The sequence below is a fragment of the Antechinus flavipes genome, chromosome 3, assembly GCF_016432865.1.
Source record: "Antechinus flavipes isolate AdamAnt ecotype Samford, QLD, Australia chromosome 3, AdamAnt_v2, whole genome shotgun sequence".
NCBI lineage: Eukaryota > Metazoa > Chordata > Mammalia > Dasyuromorphia > Dasyuridae > Antechinus > Antechinus flavipes.
Window position 1 is genome coordinate 421123044 of NC_067400.1, and position 23733 is coordinate 421146776.

The following is a 23733-nucleotide window of genomic DNA, read 5'->3' on the forward strand; positions in this document are numbered from 1 at the left end:
TTTAAGGAACTGGAAGGATATGTTATATTCTACAGAAATAGGTGTGGTAGGAGAGAGAAAAAGCTTGGGGGGGAGGGGGGAGATAAAAAGGTCCATTTTTGACATGTTAAGTTTAAAATGTCTACTAGACATTTACTCTGAGCTATCTGAAAAGCAGCTGTAAGTAAGACACTAGAGGTTATCAGAGAGATTAAGGCTAGATAAGTAAATCTGAAAACTATCAGCATGGAGATGATCATTTAATCCTTGGGATCTGATGAGATCACCAAGTGAAGTAGAACAGAGGGAAAAGAGGGACCAGGACAGAAGCCTGAGAGGCAGTTACAGTTCTGATGAGAGCTTTCCTCTACATAATCAGGAAGTGGTCAATATAAAGCAATGGGTAACCAGTAAAGATAATCTTTAAGTTCATCAACATGAAAGTCTATGGAAATTGAGGGTGGTGTGAAGATAAGCATGAGGAAAGGATGGTGGTTTCCATGGAATATAGGAAAGGATAAGCAGGGAGTTAGAATTTGCCAGAAATAACACTAGGGGAGAGGAACTGTAGTTCTGGATAAATCTTCCATTCTAATTTTTTAGTCAGAAATATCTAGAGCACAGAAGAAAAATTCATCAGGCTAAGCTAATTTAATAGCAATATCTTTAAAATACTCAATTTTCCCCTTTAGTTTGTAACATGGATTCCTGAAGAAATTCATTCACCAGAAAAAGATTGCTCTGTGGAGATCACCAGTCCTGGTTTGGGGGCCAGGATATATTATATTGTGAGTTAATATTTTGGTATTCTGGTTTATAAATCTGGTGATTTTGAAAAGTATAACATTTCCCCAGAAGCTGATCCCCCCAAGTGAATTTATAAAATTAAGTTTCTAAACTGACAAACTTATAGCTAAGACACTGAACCTTGATGACCTCACCAATGTACAGGACTCTATGGATTTCAGAGTGATATAGCCAATCCACCCATCGTATTATTCTATCCTATCAATAGAACAGGACCTTTCTGGAGACATAATATCTCAATCCAAAGGACCTTAATAATGAAAATTTCAAATAATGTAGAGGATAAGAGGCATTCTTTGGTAGAAGAGTTTTTAGGGCCCTCATACACTTTCTTTGTCTGTGTTGAAGCCCTATTAGAGGGGCGTCTAGATAGTGCAGTGGATACAGCATGGGCTCTGAAGTCAGGAGGAACTGAGTTGAAATCTGGCCTCAGACACTTAATACTTCCTAGCTGTGAGGCCCAGGACAACTCACTTTTTTTTTCCCCTCAGTTCCTCATCTATAAAATGAAGTGGAGAAGGAAACAGCAAACCACTCCAGTATCTTTGCCAAGAAAATACCAAAAGGGATCATGAAAAGTTAGAAATAGCTGCACAACAATAACAAGCAAATATAAATCTTATAGCCTATTAAATTTCTATCTGAGGATTCTTTCCTTATCAATCCCAGTCATAAAACTTTCAAAAGGCTGAGGAACAAAGGAAAATCCAAATATATCTTCTATCCTTTTCCTCTTTCATAGCCAGCCTGAATACTTTAAGTTTTCCAACAAGACACCTCCATTTTCTGCATCTCCAAGTTGGAACAATGGAATATTAAAGCTAGGAGCAACTTGAGGCATTTTTGTAGTTGAACTTCTCTCATCTTAAAAACCAGAAAATTGAGTTCAAAAGAGATCAAGTGACCCTTTAAAAAATGATTGTCTTGAATTCTGAGTGCAGAGGGTTTTTTTTTTTTTTTTGTGGTGTTTTCTTTTGCAACATTCTAATATGGAAATATGTTTTGCATGACTTCACATGTATAATTGATATCATATTATTTGCCTTCTCAAAGGGTGAAGGAAGGGCTGGGGGGAGGAAGAGAATTTGAATCTTAAAACTTTTTAAAGTGTTTTTTTTTTTTTTAATAGAACTGGAAAATATTTAAGAAAATAAATAAGAATATATTTATTTAAAAAAATTGTCTTGACAACCAAACTGCTTTATCATAGAGGTCTAAGGAGTTCTTTTGCCCTAGCAAAGCACTGTTTTTATATTGATCAGTGCTTCAATGAAGGTTTATGCAATCGAGGGCCTAATTAGCATAGGCTTCAGGGGCAACTTGCTCATTTTACAGGTGAGGAGGTCATAGTCCTGGAGTTGAAATTGCTTATCTTGGTCATTTAGGTGTTAAAGGCCCTAGGTCAGACCTAGGTCCTCTGACTCAAGAGTCAGTGACTTTTCCACCAAGCCATCCATCCCTAAACCAAAAATTAATTCTTTTCCTCACTACTATTCCTACTACCTATGGGATACTGGGCAATTTCTTTTCCTTTCTGAACATCAACTTCCTCAATCTTTAAGGAAAAAAAAGGGAGGGATCTTAGATTAGTGACTCCTTTTGGATTCTTGATTCTACTGGCCTCACTTGATGGTACCATGAACTACTACAATGTAAGTCTCACAATTAAAATATAATGATCTTTTTTCATATAAAGCTTAGATGGAAAATTTTTGCTAATACCTTTTAGGGGATTTCCACTATTTAAAGAGGCAAACAACAGTTCATTACAGACTTGTTAAAGAGAAATAAATACTTTTAAAGCTCTGGGAAGATGCTTAAAGAAAAAGCTGTTACTTGGGCTTCCAGATATAAAAGTGTCATAGCTCATAATTTTAAAAAAGAAGGTTCTCTTTTTCTTTTTTGGGGGGAGGAAATTGTCCAAGGGCTTCCAGCTACTTTTTCTCTATGTTTTTAAATAAAACTCATGGTCATTCTGTTAATTTTAAAAGCTCTGTATAATTGAGGAGAATACTTATTTCATGTTTCTGATTCATTTACACTTCAGTCATCAAAATATTGATTTAAGGGAATTATTTGAAGTTTAAGAAATCTTATAGATCTCTATGGAATCTTTTTAATATAGATTAAGAAGTCTACTCTTTCCCAGTTTCTCTTAGTTTTGTCTTAAAAGTGAAGAAAAGGTAATTGGGCCAGGGTTAAAAAGCAAAAAAAAAAAAAAAAAAAAAAAAAAGACAAATGGATAAACAAAAGATGTGATTTCAGGTTGAAACATAAGATCACTGAATTTCAAGCAATTCCAAGTGTGGTCAAAACAATTTTAGTTAATCTTTGGAAAATGTTCTAGGCCTTGTATGCTAATCTGGGAAACTCAGAGCCAAACAAACAGACCAAAGGGATTGAATTATGAAAGCATATTTTGGCTAAAAGATGATTTAGGTGACTCTCTTAATAAATTTCAAATGAATATCTGGGTTAAAGGATTATTAACTCTACAGAAATTAAATTAGGAGAAATTATGATTTTAAGTAACAAAATGCTCAGATTAAATGATTATTTACTTAAATAACAAATACATTTCTCTCCCCTTTCTCCTACCCCTCCCAATTATTGAGCCAAGGCCATGCAGAAAGTATAGTAAAAATGGATTTCACTGAAGACAAGGCTCTATGGCTAGGTGTTCCTGGACTAAATGGAGTTAATAAGATTAATTAGCATTTGGGGAATCATGCCAGCATGTAAACAAGAAACTAAGAGGTAGCTTGATATAGTGGATAGAGTTACTCTTGATACTAGGAAGACCTGAATTCAAGTCTTCCTGCATTTCTTTCATGATCTTTTTTTTATCTTAAATTTTATCTTAATATTTTTATCTTATTTTTAATCTTATTGATGGAAATTAAATCTTATAATTTATTTTAATATCTTAAATAAATCGTGATTATTTTACAACTATTTCAGTCCATGAATTCATAGGGGATGGGCTTCAATAGTTCAGGTTTCTTGCCATTCATTCTCACAAAGTTTACTTTGGGTGGAACAAACAGATGGTTCAGTCAAACCTAGGAATCTTTTTCTTAGATTTCCTTCATCTGATTATTTTCTTTCACATGCTTCAGGAAACTAGCTTTATTCTCTCTTATTTTTTAATGTTCTTTTCCCAGTTGCATGTAAAAACAATTTTTAGCCTATGCTTTAAAAATTTTGAGTTCCAATTCTCACCCTCCTTCCCTATATTCTGAAACAGTAAGTAATCTGATATAGATTATATATGTGCAATCATGTAAAAATATATTTCCATAAAGGTAGCTCAACTCTTAAGAGTATGTTCCAAGTCCACATTAATTCTATTGCCCTTATCTTCTTTGTTTATAATAATACCCATAGCATGTTGAATAGCATTATAGACCAACTCCTTTGTGGAAATATACAGGACATTCACTACTGAACCATGTCTATACCCTCAGTATCTATAATATCATTCTTCTTGGAGATTCACATATATGAACAGGTAAATGGAATACCACGTTTGCGAAAAGACTGAAAGAACATGCATAATATCCCTTGCGTCAGCCTCATTCTTTTTGTATGAATCACTTTTAACAAATCACTGGAATATGATGGTGCCAGCCAAAAAGCTCAAAGCCTTCCTCTATCCACTTCTTTACATAGCTGCCTCTAGAAGTAAAGACTACTTGGAGGTCTTCAAGCAGAAGCTAGGTAACTACTTATTAGATTGTATTATAGAAAGATTCCTTTTATGTAAAGGTTAAAGTAGAAAGCCACTGATAACCCTTTTAATTCTCTAATTCAAGAATCTGTGATTCTGAGCATTATCTCCTATCTGAGGACCAACCTTGCTAAGATAGTTGGAGTTGAGTTAATTTCAGGAGTGGGAGATGACCAGTAAAAAGGTGCAGAATGAGAAGACAGAATATTATATATAAGAAACAGAAAGAAGGAAAGGATCTTAAAGAGAAAAGTCAAGAAGATGCTAAGTTGTAAAGTGCTTCAAAATCTTGAAAACATATATATATATATATATATATATATACCTAATCTATAACCAGTAAGCCTTTCTTTGAAAATTTTTGAAGGGGAAGCCAATATCTCCCAGGGCCTCTCAATTCTTGGAAAGCTGTAGTTGGGAAGTATCTTCCTTAAATTAAACCTAAATTTGGTTTACTGTTTCCAACTACAAAAAAGTCTAATCCCTCTTCTACATGACAATTTTACAAATACCTAGTTAGTTATTATCCCCTCTCCTCTCAAATATTCTCTTCTCTAGCCTAAACATTTCCATTTTCTTCAACCAATTCTGACTTGGTACCACCTTTGCCATTTTGGTTGCCCACCCATAGGTGCATTCCTGTTTGCCAATTTTTTCCTAACTTATGCTACCCAGAGCCAAACTATAAAATCTGTCCAAGGAAGTGCACAGGAAGACTCTTTCAAGTGACCAAGGAATTGATAAACAACTAAAGAAAGATATTAGTATTAGTTATTACAGAAACAACATTGGATTTGGAGTTAGAAAATTTAGGTTTGAGTCCTGGTTCTGTCACTTATTTGCCTTATCTTGGGTAAGTTAAAACCTCCATGGACCTCAGTTTCTTCATCTATAAAATGAGGTGGGTATAAAAAAGGGAGGAAAAATGAGGGGATTAAACAATATGTCTCCAACAGTCCTTCAAGCTGTAAATTCTACCTTTCTATAATTCTAGGTTGATATTTTTCATTATAAATAAACCAAAAATGCAATATTAAAATTTGTGGCAAAATGCAACTTTTGGGGGTGATTCAGATTTTTCTCAGAGAAACAAATAAAGAAATTGGGAAAATTTGCTCCATCACATACCCAAAGACAAACAAGAAGAAACATGACTTCATGAATTACTTGATGATCTTGTTTTTTGTATCCCTCCATGAGCATAAACAAACAGATCACCATGAAAATAATTTCAGTGCATGTACTATTATGTGTTTCAGAGAATGAAGACATAGATAATTTCATATAAGGAACTTAATAAAGTCCTCCAACATAAGATGTCTATGTAAATACTCAGTGATTTAAATGACAAAGAAGAATGTTGGATCATATTACTTTTTCCTTTGTTACCAAGTGGTTAGACTCCTGGTTAGTGGTTAGACTCCCATATTTAGCTAATCTGGTAAAAACTAGGTCCTGTTTCTAGGACCTTCCTGAAAGCTTTTCTAGCATGGCAGAACATATCAGAACTTGGACTCCATTGGCTTTGAGAACCTAAATTCCTTAATTAGATACTGGAACAGAACTCTGTGGTATTATGGTAAAAGTCAAAGTAAATATTAAATTGTAGAAAAAAACAAAAATGAGGAGATACTGTGATCAATTACAATCAATATGGCCCGTTAAAGCATGCTGCCCACTCTAAAAAAAGTGGAAAATGGACAAAAATTAAGATGATTTTTATCATTTCTTGAAGAAGCTTAAATAACATTAATTAGTAGAAGGAAAATTATAAAATTCAGATATCAATTTATGTAGCAAATATTTAATGTCCGAAGTAAGTGAAATTTGTAAAACTTTAAGGGAAAAACTGCAGATGATTATGGATTTTAAAATATACTCCAAGGGGGTTAAAGGGAAAGTCTTTCTAGGGACCTTAGTATTCTATCTAGCTAAACCAGATCATTCTTTGTAGATGAAATGGAGACAGAAGAACTATAATATTTATAAATATACATACACATTTATACCTATATTCATATATAGAGAGATACAGATGAATGAAATGGTTTAGACTTGTAAATATTTGTCTTGTATTCTATTTTCATTGGCAGCCATAGTGGAACCACTACATTTAGGCTTTACTCCTTCAGTGCCTAATGTGCTAAGTAACGAATTGGCAGTAATACTTTAAAAAATTAAGCTTGGAAAATCAAGTGTGTAGACCTGACCAAAAATGTAATGGAGAAATCCTCCTGGAGGCTATAAAATTTAAAGATTTAAAGGCATTTGATTTTTTCTAATATATTTCAAAGTAGGAGAGATTCTAAAAGAATGGAAAAGACTGTATATGGTGGAGGGTTTTCATTACCAAAAGTAGTCAGTTAAGAAAATATAAAAAACTATTTACTGATGCCAACTTTCACATCTTTGTAAAATCTTTATGAAAAGAGCCTAATGAAAAACACAAGAAAGAAAAGCATAGGTCTTTGTCGACTGTTATCCTCACATCTTCACAATCACAAACTGACTAAGAGTTAAATGATACTTTGTGTCTATTGTTTATTGATTTTTTAAAAGCATTTGGTTTAGTAAAAGAAAACACAGTCCTGAAAACTTTTTTTCAAATGAGGTCTCTCCTAAAAATGTCAAAAATCTACTAGATTCACAATATATACAACTATGGAGAAAGCTTTGTTCAATAATCTGTTAAGCACTGACAAGAACTTTATAAATCAGAGACACATACTTGGCTTAGGCTTTTTTTTTTTTCATTTCTCTGGAAGAAGTCCTGCATAGAGTTCAAAGAAAAGAAGGAATCCCTAGCAATGGGGAAGTTCCCCAAATATTCCGAATTCACAAATTACTATTTCTTGGGCCATTTACTTCTCCACCTGTATGCCTTTGTCTATACTATTACCCATGTCTAGAATTCACCCCTCTTCTACCTACCTTTGGGGGTCTTCAGGATCAAAATCTATGATACAGCTTAGATTTTTTCATATTTTTCAAGACTTAGGTGCTAACTTTTCAAGTCATTTCAAGGCAACAAACATTTATTAAGTGCCTGCTAAATGCCAGACATTGTAGTAAGTGCTGGGGATATAAAAAGGACAAAAAAATCCTCATACTCTTTTCTTCAGGACCTCCAAAGCAATAGCCTTTCTCTGCAAAAACTTCCCAGATAACCACTAGCCAGACATAGTCTCATCTTCCTTATCATTTTCCTATTTTTTTTCCTGTACTCCATTTACTATATTCTAATCTTTGTTATTTATAGTCATGCCATAATGTGCTGGCAATTGGGTAGCACAGTTGATTGAGAACTGGACTTGGGCCAGAGAAGTTGTTCTTGTGGTTCGGTTATTTTCAGTCTTGTTGGATTCTCTGCAACCCCATTTGAGGTTTTCTTTGGAAAGATAATAAAATGTCTTGCTATTTCCTGTTCTAGTTCATTTTACAGATGAGGAAATTGAGGCAAATAAGGTTAAGTGACTTGCCCAGGGTCTCAAAGGAAGTGTCTGTGGCTGGATTGAACTTGAGAAGATGAGTTTTCTGAGCCACCTAACTATTGTTAGTCCTTTGTTTTCAAAAGGGAGCAGTAACAGTTATGGGGATGATGTCTTGACTTGTGCACGAATTGTTATTTAAATAAGGCAGAGTTGCAAAGTCAAGACTAAAGGAGATGGACTGGGATACAGGAGATGACCTTGGCATCTTGGATGTCACCAAGCTGTCCCTAAGTTCTAGGTGCTCCATAATGTCTGTTTCAACAGCCTTCATAGCCATTGGAACATGTTGGGGTGTGGCCACCATGATTGCTTCAGCTTCTTGGAGCCACAGGTAAGAGCTGGATGAAGGTGGAGACCAAAGATAGATGAGCATCTCTGAAAAGGGATTGGCAAGCCCTCACTCCAGAGATGCTACTCCTCTCCATACAGCCACCTAGCTGCCTACAGGTGGAAGAACTGCATTCAAATTTGACTTTAGACTTATTAGCCAAGTGATTCTGGGCAAGTCATTTGAAGTCTTTACCTCAGTTTTCTCATCTGCTAAATGGTATATAGTAGAGCCTAACTCTCAGAGTTGGTGTGGTGATAAAATGTAATAATATTTGTAAAGCACTTTGAAAACCTTAAACATACTATATAAGTACTGTTATTATTGAACCTACAATCATGTTTTTGGAGAAGAGGAATCCAGTCAGATCAAAGAATACATGTAAAAGTCCATGAAAAGTTAAAGGATTATATATTTGGATGATATTATGATAAAAGGGATTTTCTTTTTTTGAGATGATGGTAAAACAGTACAATGGAGAAAGGAAAGCGAAATGAAGTAGATCTGATTGGATTTGGGAAGGGGAATTAAAGAAAGGAAAAGAAGAAAGGAAGCAAAATAAAATATATTCCTTTAAAAATTCATTGAAGCTTTGCTTTCTTTCTTGTTCCTTACCCTACATAAATATGTAGTGGGAAGTTGAGCATAGACACTACTCTTGATTGAGTTCTCCCAGCCTGCTTGATAAAAGTACAGGTTAGGGGGACATAGTTGCTGAGAGAATCCCTGTTCAACCTTCTGTTATAAAAAGAAAGAGAAAGATGGGCTTTCTAACTTCCAAAATAAACTTGGCTCTTTGGGGATTTGACAGATCAGTTTCTTCTAACAGACAGCCCGCCCTGATCTGAACTAATTTTCAGTGACCCACCTGTAGACAGAAACAGACATTGTTTTCAATAAATGACACTGTTTTCATGGATTTCATTCATTATCCAAGGATGATGATCTAGGAAGGGTAATCTTTCTTCCCTTGATAATTATATTGGCAAAAGTCACCAACTGCATTTGCCAGAGAAAGTGTACACAGAATAGGTATAAAACTTTTAGCCTTCTACTCCATAACTACTGTCTACCCATTACACAAGAATCCTGATCAGTTTCTGGCTTTAATGACAGCTAGTTGATGGCCATCATATCAGAACAAAAAGATACTAACTATTGAGCAATACAATGAGCAAATGCTTTTGAAGTATGACTTAGAAATATTATGATTTTTTAAAAAAAGATTTAGAAACATGGCCCCTTTTTCTCTCTTTAAATATCAACCTCAATTTATTTTCATGGTCATTAATTCAAATCATTCCCTTTAAGTCCCAAATAAGGCTTTTATAATTTTTGTAAAGGCATTTTTAGTTTGATTGCTGATTCCTGATTCACAGCTTTCACTGAAGTCAAACTCTCTATACTTGAATCAATCAAACTATGAAAAAGTATTCAATGAGCATCCACCATATGCAGAGCACTGTGTTATACACTGGAGATACAAGTCCAAAGAATGAAATAATTTCCTCTTCACAATAAAGCTTACATTCTAAAAGGAAAACAAGCATCTAAATAAAGATGGTTTCAGCATAAATATAGTTAATAACTATTACTTTGTATAAAGTAATTTGTTACACATTTGGAATGGTGGGCATTAACAGGTATAGGGATCAGAAAAGGTGTCATACAGAAGTTGGTGCCTGAGCTACATCTTAAAGGAAAAGAGATACTTAATGAAGTGGGCATTTGAAAGAAGAGCATTGCAGACATGAGTGACAATAAGTGTAAAGGCACACATGTGAGGGACAAACAGAAGACTGGTTTGGCTGGATTCAGAAAGTTGAGGAAGAGGAAGAATGTCCTCAAGACCATGTATTAATATTTTAACTGCTCTGGTCTCATGTCTGAGCAGGTTCCTAGACTACAATCATCTTTGGGGGGAAGAGTACTTGAGCAGATCAGATAAGAAAGTAGTGATAAAAGTCTTTGAAAAGTTAAATGGAAAGACAAGCTGCAGCCAGGTTACAGGACTACTCTGGCTTGGACTTTGTTCAAAGCTGGTATCCTTGTCTTCATGGCATAGCTGGAGGAAGAGGTGAACTTAGACTTTGAACTTCATTTGCAACCAGACTAGAACAGTTTGATCTCCCAGATTCTTCATTTTCCAGCTATTTCTCTTCCTTAGTGACTTCAATCTTAATGAGCTCTTTGTGACTTTGATCATTCCATTTTTCCTTGACTCTCATCACCATCCAGGTTGTTCGGATCTACATATTTACCCTAGTTTTGAATCTTTCCTAAATTAGTTTCATGTGAGTCCCCTCTGGGAAAATTTGTGATTTCTATTTTGCATGTGACCTTAAAGTACTTAACACAAAACTGTATATATAGTACTCATTGCCCCTATTGCATTCATCTGCTTACTGCTCTCCCTGATCAGTTCTCTCCTTGTTACAAGGGCTCCACTCAGTCATCAAAATGATTTTCCTAAAGCACAGCTCTGACCAAGCTGATAAACTTTTGATCAATAAACTCCAGAAGTTCCTTATCAAATATAAAATTTTCTGTTTGGCATTTTATGCCCTCAAGTTGTCTCCTTTTTACCTTTTCAGTTGTTTAACATTTTACTGTATTTCATATATGTGAAAATCCAGCTATACCTGCTTACTTGTTATTCCTTATCCTACATTCTCTGTTCTGACTCTCTTAGGAAACACTGTGTGTGGAAAGGAGTAACATTATTCTTGTATTGGTCACTACCCATACCTGGACTGTTCTGCTTTTCCTTGATTCCTTCATGGTCCAAATCAAATTCCACCTTCTGTAGGAGGCTTTTCCCAGTTCCCATCACCGTTATTGCCTTTCTTCTGAGATTGCTTTCTATTTATCCTATATGTATCTTGAATGCACATAGTTGTTTGCATATTATCTCCCTCAGGAATCTAAACTTTTTGAGGATAGGGACCACATTTGATTTTCTTTGATTTGATTTTCCTTAGTACTTAATACAATATCTGGTAATGGTGAGTACTGAACAAATGCTTGTTAATCTACTGTAAATACAGTATGAAACTTTGGTAAATGCTTTTAACTGAATGACTCTGACAGGAAAGGTGGAGAATATTACCAATAATTTCACCACCATAAGGAACCTCAGATGAGGAAACTCTCTAGGTCAATGAAGATCATTCACATCCTCTCTCCCCTAATGTAAACCTGGAACTCTTGAGAGATTAAATGACAGGTACTTAATATGGGTCAGAGGGAGGACTTGAACCCCATAATTCTAAACTCCCAGGCTGACTCTTTATACTTTTAGACAATTAATTGGCCAAAAATAGTAAATGTAATTTTGTGAGAATTGATTAGTGAGGGAACAATTTTACTACTAAGATCTTGCTATTTTTGTTAAGAGTCTGCTTTTCCATAAAAAGATATTATTCACTTCTCTCTCCAATTTCATAACAATGACACCTTCTTCTCAAACTGGAACTTTTCTCTTTTAATAGGAAGCCTTGCCTCCAAACAAGCTTGGAAAAGAACCAAATAGGGATGTATTTAACAATGAAAGTGGTGGCTTCATCACACCAATTTGAATAACTGACTAGTTCTGGTTTTGACACTAAGCACTTGGCTCAAAGATTATGAAATGAGCAGGCTCCTGTTGCTTCTGCTTTTCAAGTCACAACTTTGTGGAATAGAATGGTTACCAGCTGTCACTCTCTCCACCAGACAATGTAGTTTATGACTTAAACGTCACAGCCCCAGAAGATCAAATCCTGATCTGGTGATGGCTTCTGTTGTTGGGATTTGAACTCATAGCCAAATGGATGTCAATCAGATGTTACTCCTTCACTTCTTAGTCACAACATGTTGATTAATGATGTTAATCTGGAATATTTAAATCAAATTTATCTGAAGGGGAGAGGTTCTTCCCATAAGCAAACAACAGGTCTAGTTATTTAACTCTTGGAATTTTAGAAATTTTGACTTTGCTATAAAACTGCCACATGAACTTTTGAGTAAGCCAGCTGTAGAGTATGTCACAAGTGAGGGGGAAAAGAAACATTAGAACATCCCAAGCCAAAGAAAAAAATGACCTATATGAATGGCCTAAATTCACTATGATGCATATTTCCTTGCTTTAGAAAACAAAAAAAAACAATGGCGGATACATATGATACCTGCTACTTGCAACAGGGAAGGCTGAGGTTTGTGGATTACTTGAAGTCAGCTGTTCTGCAGTGTTGGATCATTTCAGTCACTTGTGATTCTTCATAACTCAACCTGTGATTTTTTTGACAAAATTACTAGTGTAGTTTGCCATTTCCTTCTCCAGTTCACTTGATAGATGAGGAAACTGAGGCAAATAGGGTTAAGTGATTTGCCCAGGGTCACACAGCTAATAAGTATCTGAAGATGGATTTAAACTCAGGAAGATTAGTCTTCTTGATTCTAAGCCCACTGTTCTATCTACTGTGCCACCAAGCAGCCTGATATGTAATAGGACTAAGCAAATCAGCTGTCTGTGCTATTAGGTATTAATAAGATAAATTGTACGGAGAAGTTAGCTGGTTGCCCAAGGAGGGTGAACTGGCCCAGGTTGGAAATGGAGCAGGCCAAAGTTCTTCTGATTAACAAAATGAGACTGAATAGTGAGTTGCCCTTCTAGCAATTTGGGATACTGGAACAATTAGTTTTTAAAAAACAATAAAAAGTATAAAACCATACAAGAAAACCCTCAAATTGTTATTTTTCTTCTTTCAGATAACTTAATTTGCAATTGGCATTTGGAAATCATTTTGTAGCAAATTTTCTGTATTTACTGCACTGAGATCTCTAATTAAGGAAAACCTATGACTTCCCAAGACCTTCTTTCCATTTGTAGTCAGTCCTAATTGTTTAGAATCTCTCTGCAGTTATATCTGTTGCTTGGTTTTTTCCTTTGGGACCAAACCACTCTTCAAATATTTCAAGATATCTATTATATACTTTCTATCTTCTTTTTGCCAGGCTAAGAATTTCTATTGTTTTTTTTTTCCAATTTATTTTTACATGGCATGATCTCTACTTCTTCTAATGAATCTTGTTCACCTGTTTCTAGATGTGATTTAGCATGTCAATGTCTTGAAGCATGGTGGCTAGATCTATATATGATACTCCAGATGTCATCTTGCAGAGAGACAGAGAGAGACAGAGAGAAAGAAAGAGAAAGAAAGAAAGAGAGAGAGAGAGAGAGAGAGAGAGAGAGAGAGAGAGAGAGAGAGAGAGAGAGAGAGAGAGAGAAGGAGGGAGGGAAGGGAAGGGATAGAAAGAGAGGAAGGAGGACAGAGAGGGAGGGAGAGGGAGAGAATGCTAACAGATGTCCAGATAATTAAAATTCCCTGTAGTGAAGACACTATGTTATGCTTCTTTGCCAGAATTGTGAGATTTTCTGATCTATTCCTTATTTTGAGTCTAGAAATCTCTAGTACATGCTGATGAGAGTATTACTTTCGTCTCCTTATTTATTCTTTTTTAAACATTGTATTTATTATAAATGCAAACATCAACAAACATGGGCATTTCATAAGGCATATCTTGTTTTATTGCACCTCACTTATTGTACTTTGCAGATGATGCATTTTTTACAAATGTTGAACAAGTCTATAGGTGCCGCTTTTCCAACAGCCATAAGCTCATATTCTTTTTCTGTCGCATTTTTGTAATACTTGCAACATTTCAATTGTTTTTATTATTATATCTGTTAATGTTAAGTGTGATCAATGTTATTATTATAATTGCTCTGAGGCACCATAAACTGTGTCCATGTAATTTGGTGAACTTACAAGATAAATGTGTGTTCTGACTGCTTCAAAAACCTTCTGTTTCTAGTTTTTCTCCCTCTCATCTAGCTTCCCTATTCTCTGAGACACAATATTGAAATTACTCCAATTAATAACCCTAAAGTGGCCTCTAACTGTTCAAATGAAAAGAAATCAATGGATGTGGCAAACTTCATTGTTGTCTTATTTTAAGAAATTGCCCAGCTTCAGCAATGACTTGAGCAGTCAGCAACCATCAACATCGAGATAAGATCCTTCACCAGCAAATCAATTATGACTAATTGAAGGCTCAGATGATGGCTTGCAATTTTTATCAATAAAGTATTTTTCAAGATGTGCACACTTAATAGACTATAGTATAGTATAAACATAACTTTCAGATATTTTGGGGGAAATAATTTGTGTGACACATTTTTGTGATATTTGCTTTATTATAGTGGTTTGGAACTGAATCCACAATATCCCTGAGGTACCAAGATAAGAGATTTTACATGGAACTATGAACTTCTGTTACATAAATATTGATTTTTTTGTGAAGAATCTATTAAATTTTAAAAAGCATTAACAAAATTTTTGTCTATTCCCTTCTGGGACATTTTTTTGTTTGTTTTCTTCTTTGTATTTTAAATGTTTTATTGACATCCTTTTTGTCATTTTAGTATCTCTACTAACTGAACCCAACCAAAAAAGTTAGGGTTTTGTGATTCTCTCTCTCTCTCTCTCTCTCTCTCTCTCTCTCTCTCTCTCTCTCTCTCTCTCTCTCTTCTCTCCTCTCTCTCTCTCTCTCCCCTCTTCTCCCTCTCTCTCCTCCTCTCCCCCCCTCTCCCTCTGTCCCTCCCTTTGTCCCTCTCCCTTTTCCTCTCCCTTTCCCTCTCTCTCTCCCTCTCCCTTTCACTCTCTCTCTTCCTCTCCTTTTCCCTCTCCCTCTTTCTTTCATTTCAGCTTCTTTGCCAAAAAAATCCCAAATGGGGGCACAAGAGGTCTGATAAATGATTCAATAATCTCCATTACATATGCACATGTGAATATATATATGTACATATATATATATATATATATATACACATACTTATGTATCTATATGCATGTATAAATATACTCACATACATATATTCAAATCAAACAATTCATTTTTCACCTTTAGTCTAGCATCTTTTTACTAATTACAAGGGAGACATAATACATCTTTCTTCTGAGTATTCAATACATCGAGCAGAGATCTGAAGTTCTTCAAAGCTATTTTTCTTTATATTGTAATGGTTCTAATGCAAATGGTTCTTCTGGATCTACTCATTTTACTCTGCATCAATTCTTATAAGACCTCAGGTTTCTCTGAATCCATTTTTTAGACACTTACAATAGTATCTCATTACATTTTATGCCTCATTTTGTTCATCTATTCCCCCACTTGATGGATACTTCTATTGATTTTTACTCAAATGCAGTGTACCACATTTCTCCTCTGTTTTTTCAATTTCCTCATGAGTATATTTCCTCAGTATACAGTACTTACTCTCCTTTATCCCCCGTTTCCTCCCTCTGCACTTTCCTGTTTATATCTTATAAGCTGTCTCCTTTAAATAAGGTATACTCTTTCAGAACTATATTATGGTCCTAAGTTCCATCAAACCAAATTTCATTAACATTCATCAGGTCAAATTGTCAACTTATATTAGAACCTGAAACTCTGCTTGCTTTCATCTACACTTTAGATTCATACTTTGCTCAGTCTAAATTTTTTTATTATACTTCAAGAAGGTAAGGAATAGGTTTATCTTGTTGAGGGTATATCATTTTCATTCTTATCATCAAATATCTTTTAATAGTCTTATTTGTGCCTAAGTCACTTGCTGGCCAGTTAAGGCAATTTCAGAATTATGGTATCAAATTCTGTAGAGTTTCTACATAAGCTACAGGAAAATGGTTCTTTATAGTATACAAAGCACTTTTTCCATAGCAATCCTATAAGATAGGTAGCTTTCATATGATTATCCCCATTTTACACATAAAGAAATCAAAACCCCTAAAAGAATATATAACTTGCTATATTTATATAACTATTAATTGACAAAAGAGGCACTCAAAAACTCATATTTCAAACCAATCTCTTTCCAATGTACCATGCTATCTCTTTTAGAGAAAATTAAACTTCTTCTCATGTAATGAATAAAGTATTTACTGGCTTTTGAATTCAAGAAGATTTGTATTCAAATCCTGCTTCAAATTTATAATAGCTGAGTAACTCTGGACAAGCCTCAGCTTCCTCATCTGTAAAATAAGTCAACAGACCCTGAGGTACCTTTCTTTTCTAAATCTATTATCCCATGATCATTATTATTTTTTCTCAAGAATAAGATAAAAAAAAGAGAGAGAAGAAAAAAATTTTAAAGAGAGACATAGGAAAAGGAAAGAGAACAAGGACCATTTTTTTTCTTCTTCACTGAACCAGGCCTTAGCCACACTATGATTTAGTTAAGGCCAGCTCAGTTTGCTCACTTCTTCCAGTCAGCAATGCTTATTGACAATCTGGGTTCTGTCAACCTTGTGGTTATATGTTCTTTGGAACACAGTTATTTTCTGGGTAGGAAATGTGCATAGCAGTGCTTAGCCTACTAGAATCATTAAGCTTGTGGTGTGTTTCATGTGGGCAAGTGCTTTTTATTATTAATATTGGGTTTGGAGTTCTACAGTAGCTCTTTCCAAAGTACTTTCAGTCATATCACCTCATCTTTCCACACATTGTCCCCCTGAGATAGGTCAGGTTTTATTTGCTCCATTTTGTTAATGTAGAAACTGAGGAAGCAATTTAAACACAGCTATCTTACAGTTAATGTTAGCCCTCCAGTTCTTGTGTTCTTTCTGGAAATCTAGTTCCAAATGTTATAGAAATCTCATAGTAAACTAACAAATAGTGTAAAAAAGAGAATCTCTTTTAAAGGCAGAAAAGGCTTGGAGGTTTTTCACTAAAGGTAGTTTAAAGGACAAGGCTCCATCAAACATTAAAAAGGCTATGCTCATTTGGAACTATGCTCAAAAAGTTATCAAACTGTGCATACCCTTTGATCCAGCAGTGTTACTACTGGGCTTATATCCCAAAGATATCTTAAAGAAGGGAAAGGAACCTGTATGTGCAAGAATGTTTGTGGCAGCCCTCTTTGTAGTGGCCAGAAACTGGAAATTGAGTAGATGCCCATCAATTGGAGAATGGCTGAATAAATTGTGGTATATGAATATTATTGAATATTATTGTTCGGTAAGAAATGACCAACAGGATCATTTCAGAAAGGCCTTGAGAGACTTACATGAACTGATGCTGAGTGAAATGAGCAGGGCCAGGAGATCATTATATACTTCAACAACAATACTATATGATGATCAATTCTGATGGACCTAGCCATCTTCAGCAATGAGATGAACCAAATCAGTTGTAATGGAGCGGTAATGAACTGAACCAGCTACACCCAGCAAAAGAACTCTGGGAGATGACTAAGAACATTGAATTCCCAATCCTTATATTTTTGCCCGCCTGCATTTTTTATTTCCTTTACAGGCTAATTGTACAATATTTCAGAATCCAATTATTTTTGTAAAGCAAAATAACGGTTTGGACATGTATACTTATTGTGTATTTAATTTATACTTTAATATATTTAACATGTATTGGTCATCCTGCCATCTAGGGGAAAGGGTGGGGGGAAGGAGAGGAAAAATTGGAACAAAAGGTTTGGCTGTAAAATTACCTATGCATATATCTTTTAAATAAAATGCTATTAAAATAAAAAAAAAGTCTATGTTCTTACTTACAGTCAGTGGTGAATCAGGACTAGGTTCCTAGATACCTTATTAACTAAATCAGATTCTTCTAGGGAGAAAAAAAAGTGTCCATGAGGAACCTGACCTAAAATGTAGCATAGTGCACTTAATAATGTGGGTTGGGACTTTCTACATTTGGAAGTAGCATTTAGGGCAGCCCTGATTAGTTCTCACAACCTCTTCCAAATAAATGAAATCCATAATTATTCACCCATTTATTAAGCAACTACTGTGTTCTAGGCACTGTCCTAACCACAGAAGAGGGAAATATGCAAAAATTTCCCCAAGAATGAGATAAAAAAGAAAAAGAGAGAAGAAAATTTTAAAAAGACAGAAAGACATGGGGAAAGGGAAGAGAACAATAACTACATAAATGAAAATTAAATAAATAAAATTGTTTGTCCTTCAAGTTTATATTCTCTTGGCAAAGATTAAGAGGAAAGGATTGCAGGGAAGGGCAAAGAAAAATATATCCATGGAAAATTAAAAACAAAATAAAAATCTACATAAAGTAATTTCTGAGGGAAGGTACAAATAACTGGGGAGAGCAAGATAGACTTCCCTTATGAGGTAGCTCTAGAGCTGAACATTGAAGGAAGCTAGGAATTCTGAGGAAGTGAAGTTGTAGGTGAAGAAAATTCTAGGCATGGGGTGGGCATAGCTGTGTAAAGGGGGAAAATAGGTTAGTTTGGCTAAACTTTGAGAAGTGAATGAAGAATCATATGCAATAGGTTAAACTGGTAGCTTAAAGGGGCCATTGATTGGCCAATAGCATATACTTGCTATTATGTTTAAAAAACAGCAAGAACAACAACAACAGACTTTTCTCTGACTGATTCAGAGCTTACTTAGTTTGGTCCCTAGCGCACGCCCAATTCTAGCTGGCCAGAAGAGGAACCAATTCATTGAAAATGGCCTGAGTTGTATTCTGATAACATCTGGTTTTTAGGGAGGGAGAGGGAAAGGAAAGATCAGAGACAGGGAGAAAGGGAAAACAACACATTTCCACAGTACTAAAGCAATTAGATGAGAATGTGCTGTAAACCAATTGCCTCTTCCTGTTCTACTTTCCGTGTGTGTGTGTGTGTGTGTGTGTGTGTGTGTGCATGCGCTCACTTGCGTGTGTTGAGGGGGGGAGGAAGAAAAAGGGAGGGAGACAGACATGGGGGTGGTATAATAAGCTGGAATAGAAATGGGTAAGGCTTGAAGAAACAAATCTAGGGAGAGGTTATTTGAAATTCCCTTCACAACTCTGGGGACTATTGATATTATCTATGAGATGGCCTTTCCTCTCCTATCTCATTCTCCCTGGTGCCCACTAGTTGGGCTATTCTAAATTTTCAAAAAGATCTTGAATTATAGGGGCAGTTTTAATACCAGTGCATATATAAAATAATAATTAAAAAAAAATACCCAGAAGACTAAGCTCTCTTGGTCTCCCTTAGTCTGCTTGCTTTATTATTATGCAGTAAGCAAAATAGGCATTTTCAGTTTAATGTTCATCTATTATCAGTGTTCTGCAATTTGTTGGCTTTTAATAAAAGCTCCATCAGTAATGGAACTATGGATAACCAGCAGCTTTTATCCGCAATGCCTAATATTTTACCGCTAAAAATGTAGCGCATATATTTTGAATTCTCTTGCTCAGGGATATTTTTTAAATTATTTAGTGTTTAGACAGGTTAGTTTGTTCCTTTTCCAGGGCTAGGTCCATAAAAGAGTAGCATAGTACCAAGAAATAAGTATACAACAAAACAAGAGGCTTCTGGCCAAAATGACATTCAAACTTTTTTTTTTAGTTTGAAACTCATAAAATGTTACACTTTTCCAAAGTTTTCCCTCAACCCCCCCCTCCGCTGCCCTTCCTTTCTCTCATAAAAGCCTTTCATTGTTGGTGTAACATTATACACATAGGAAATGTATCCTCATGTATATTGGGTATTTTTTTCAGTTTGTTTTTTCTTCCAACATTTGATCAATGGATGGTGAACTGTTTGGGCCCACAGAGATCTCCAGACCACCAGCTCATGTATTTGAAAGGCATCTGTTTATTTTAAAAATGCAAATGTGGCCTACCTCAAAGACTGACAGGCCAGAAATGAACAATGTAAGCAAGTCAGGGGTTTCCAATCAGGAGTTGTGTTTCCCCCTTTCTATCACTGTAGGATCCCTTGCTGTCAGAACCACTTAAATGATATCCAGGAATCTGAATGAAGTGGCCCACAATTAAAATGAGCAGGATAATCCCTCAAGAATTATTCAGGCAAATCATTTTTTTTTCCACACAGTTTAAAGTAATGATAAGGTCATTTATAAAAGGAATCAGAGCCTTTGAAATGTGGACTTGTAGACAGAGGGCTGCCTGGAGGAGGGCCACAGATAACAGGGAACATAGACTTCTTAGCACCAACCTCCCAGTCCTTGGAACTGATTCTGATGAGGAGAAGGCCCAATAAGGTTAATACCCCTACTTTGATCTCTGTCAAGGCACACCAGCAAGAATTAATTTACATTTCAGATGAAAAAGGTTGACAGCATGAAAAGGCATCTTGTTTCTGGTATGTGAATGTGCTGTAATAGGTCGGGAATTCTGAAAGGAAGTTCTGAGGAAGCTAAAGGGATAAGCCTTACTGCTGCTTTTATTGGGAAGGAGATGAAAGGAAAACAAATTTCAATATGCGCTGTTCTGTAGAAACATGTAAGCCAAATGCTTCCTAAATTTCAAGAACTCTCCTTAAAAAACATACAGTATATTTTAGTGACACCATTGAAAAAGAAATATTTGGGGGAGGGAGCAGAATTGGAAATACAATAAATGAATCCCATAGCATCTAAATTTCAAATTCAATGGTTTGTTTTACAAAATAATAAATTAAGAAACTTAGAGAGCATCGAGATATTTTTATGCTATAATAATACCTCTTAGCCTCCTACTAGAGTCTTTTAAAAGCAAAGGACCAACTTTGCCTGGAGACCTGAGTTATTCTGAGATGTAACAGAGCAAAGTAATGCTCAGAGACTCACAGTTAGAAGGTGACACTTTGCAAAGCCAACAAAACAAAAAATCAATTAGGCCTTTAAGAGAAATACTAAAATATTATATAATCTAAAAATGGGGGTCATAGCATGGTAAAACTGAAAATGTAGGCTCTTCAATCAGAGCTCCTAGCTTAAAGTCCTGTTTCTGAATCCTTTGACCTGTCTCGACTTCCTCATCTGTTCAATTGGATGGGTTTAAGGTGCCTTGTAGCTTTAGTACCATGATCCTACAATCCTAGGAGGAAGAGGAAGTTACCTGATGAAAGTTGGCTTTCTTAGAACATCAGAAACCATTTTCCTAAATATATCTCAGCCTTGTTACTGCCAATAGTTATTCATCTTTAAATAGGTAAGCCTTTATGGCTATAAAATATTTTAACTAAAGTATATTTTTATACCCTGTGATAAATATATTTACTCCCAATACATATATGAGGAGACTGAAATTGAGAGAATTTAATAAGTGTTTTGTCCAAGGTCATACATCTAATAAGTCCAAGGAAGGGCCAACACCAAAATGGCAGTCTGATTCTTAATCTTGTTGTTTTAGAAGGCAACTAAAGTGCCATTTGCCTTTGCATTGCTTTTTTAGTACAGTTGACTGGCCAAGCAGGTACCCAATTGTTATTCATCCTTTGTTCTCAAAATGGACCAATGACGTCAAGAGGGTGATATCTTGATTTGGAAGTGAATTGGATTTAAGTGAGACAAAATTATCAGTTTCCTTCTCTCCTTCAGAATCATCAGAGTCCATTGGCTAGACATAATTAGGGATCAAAGATTACATACAGTTAGTCACTATTCTTGAATACCAAAATCTCTTAAAAGACTTAGAATGAAAATTAAATAAATAAAGATTTAAAAAGACTTAGAATGATAAACTTTTAGGAAAAGGTATCTCCAAAGTCATCTAGTCTAACCCCTACCTGAATATAACCTTCTTTACCCACCACCATGTCCTTTTTAAATAAGTGGTCAATCAGATTTCTCTTGAATATCTCTCTTGATGTGAAGCTCACTATCTTTATAGTTGACTCATTTCCTTTTGTCACATCACTAGTTGTTAGGCAGGCTCTCCTTGCCCAGAACTGAAATCTGTTTCTCTATAACTTCCTTTATGACTTTTGTTCTACTGTCTAAGGGCAAGTGAAATGGGACTAGATTAAAAGGCACTAGTTGGAATCCTGACTGACTTTATTAATCTGTGTATATTGGATAACTTGTGTTACCCAATTTTGCTATAAGTCATCTTACTCATCTACAAAATGAGATGATTTCTAAGATTCTCCTTCTTGCATTAAAATCCTTCTTTGTAATGGCCCTTCCAACAGTGGAAGGCAGATATTATAGGATTCTTTTCTCTTCTCAAGACTATATTTTACCTGACCATGGCTTAGTTTCAGGTCTCCTCATTACCCTAGTCACATTCCTTTAGATACCAATCAATCAACAAGCATTTACTAATTGCCTACTATGTACCTGGTACTATTCAGAGTTCAGAGAGAGAAGCAAAACAGTTCCTATTATCAAGGATCTTCTATTGGGGAAACACATACTCTTAAGTTTCAAGGTCTCTCTTAATATATGATTTACACAAATGAACATAATGGGGCAAAATGTAAAAAGAATATCATTTCCTTCCTTGTAGAATGATACTTTTTATTAAAGCAATGTAATCTCATTAGATTTTTTGGCTACCGTTTCCTACTATTGACTCATAGTAAGTTTGCAGTTCATTAAAAATCACTTTTTCACATGAAATGTTGCCTAGCTAAAACATCTTGTATTTGTATAGTTGAGAGGGGAAGAGTTAGCTCAAATAATAAACCTTGCATTTACTCCCACTAAATTTCATCTTATTGTGTTCAACCCATTTGCTTATCCAAATGGTTGGTCATGAGTTCCACTGGTGATGATAGAAGGATTCTGCCCAAGTTACAAGTTTTTTTTTTCTCCCACACCTATGGTTACCCCACAAGACATATAGCATATATTCACTTAGGTTTGCTGTTGAGGATGGCCCTTGATAGAAGAGGAGTGGAGCACTAGAGACATTTAGGCTTTTTAATTTTAATTTTTAAAATATGTACTTCTATGACATCTACTACACAGAGCTATACTATAGAGTTCCATAGAATTATCAGTTAAGTATTTGCTATGCACCTTTGTATAACAATAAGGACATAACTGGATAAACCTGCAAAGTTAAAATATACAGTTGAGTTTTCATAACCTAGTAGAATTTGGCTTATGATTTCTATATACTGACAAGTGAGCTTTGTAGTGGATTTCCAACATCTGAACTTTAAGTTTATATTTTAAAACACATGTTGGGCTCTTAGCCAACCAGAAATCAGTACAGTATCTCTTTCTAACAAGGAGACAGTCTGTGTATGTGTGTGTTGGGAGATTGGGGCTGTATAAACTCTACCCTCCCTTTCTTATTCTGTAAGTAGAATTACATTCCTCTTCCTAACCCTTTGAAGTTGGAAGGTCCAGAATCTTTGGAGGTAGGGGGTGGGGAAGAGACAAAAAGGAGGAATAGGGGAAGAAGGTCTGTTTAAAAATTATACATTTACTTTTAAAATTATTCCCTTGCCTCCAAATATTTTGGTTGTAAATGAAGATGTCAAGAAAGCAGATACAACATAGAGGGGTCTTACTGAAGCAATGGTACTTATAATGGGAGATTTCCTGGACCAGAGCCCTGAAATCTAGAACTTTACCCTGCTTAGGTTC

General features: G+C 35.3%; 1 protein-coding gene across 1 annotated transcript in view; it reads right to left on the reverse strand.

Annotated features, from left to right (window-relative positions):
* MYO3B (myosin IIIB) overlaps nucleotides 1–23733 on the reverse strand; it is a 601952-nt gene that overhangs the window by 211735 nt on the left and 366484 nt on the right. The window lies entirely within an intron of this gene.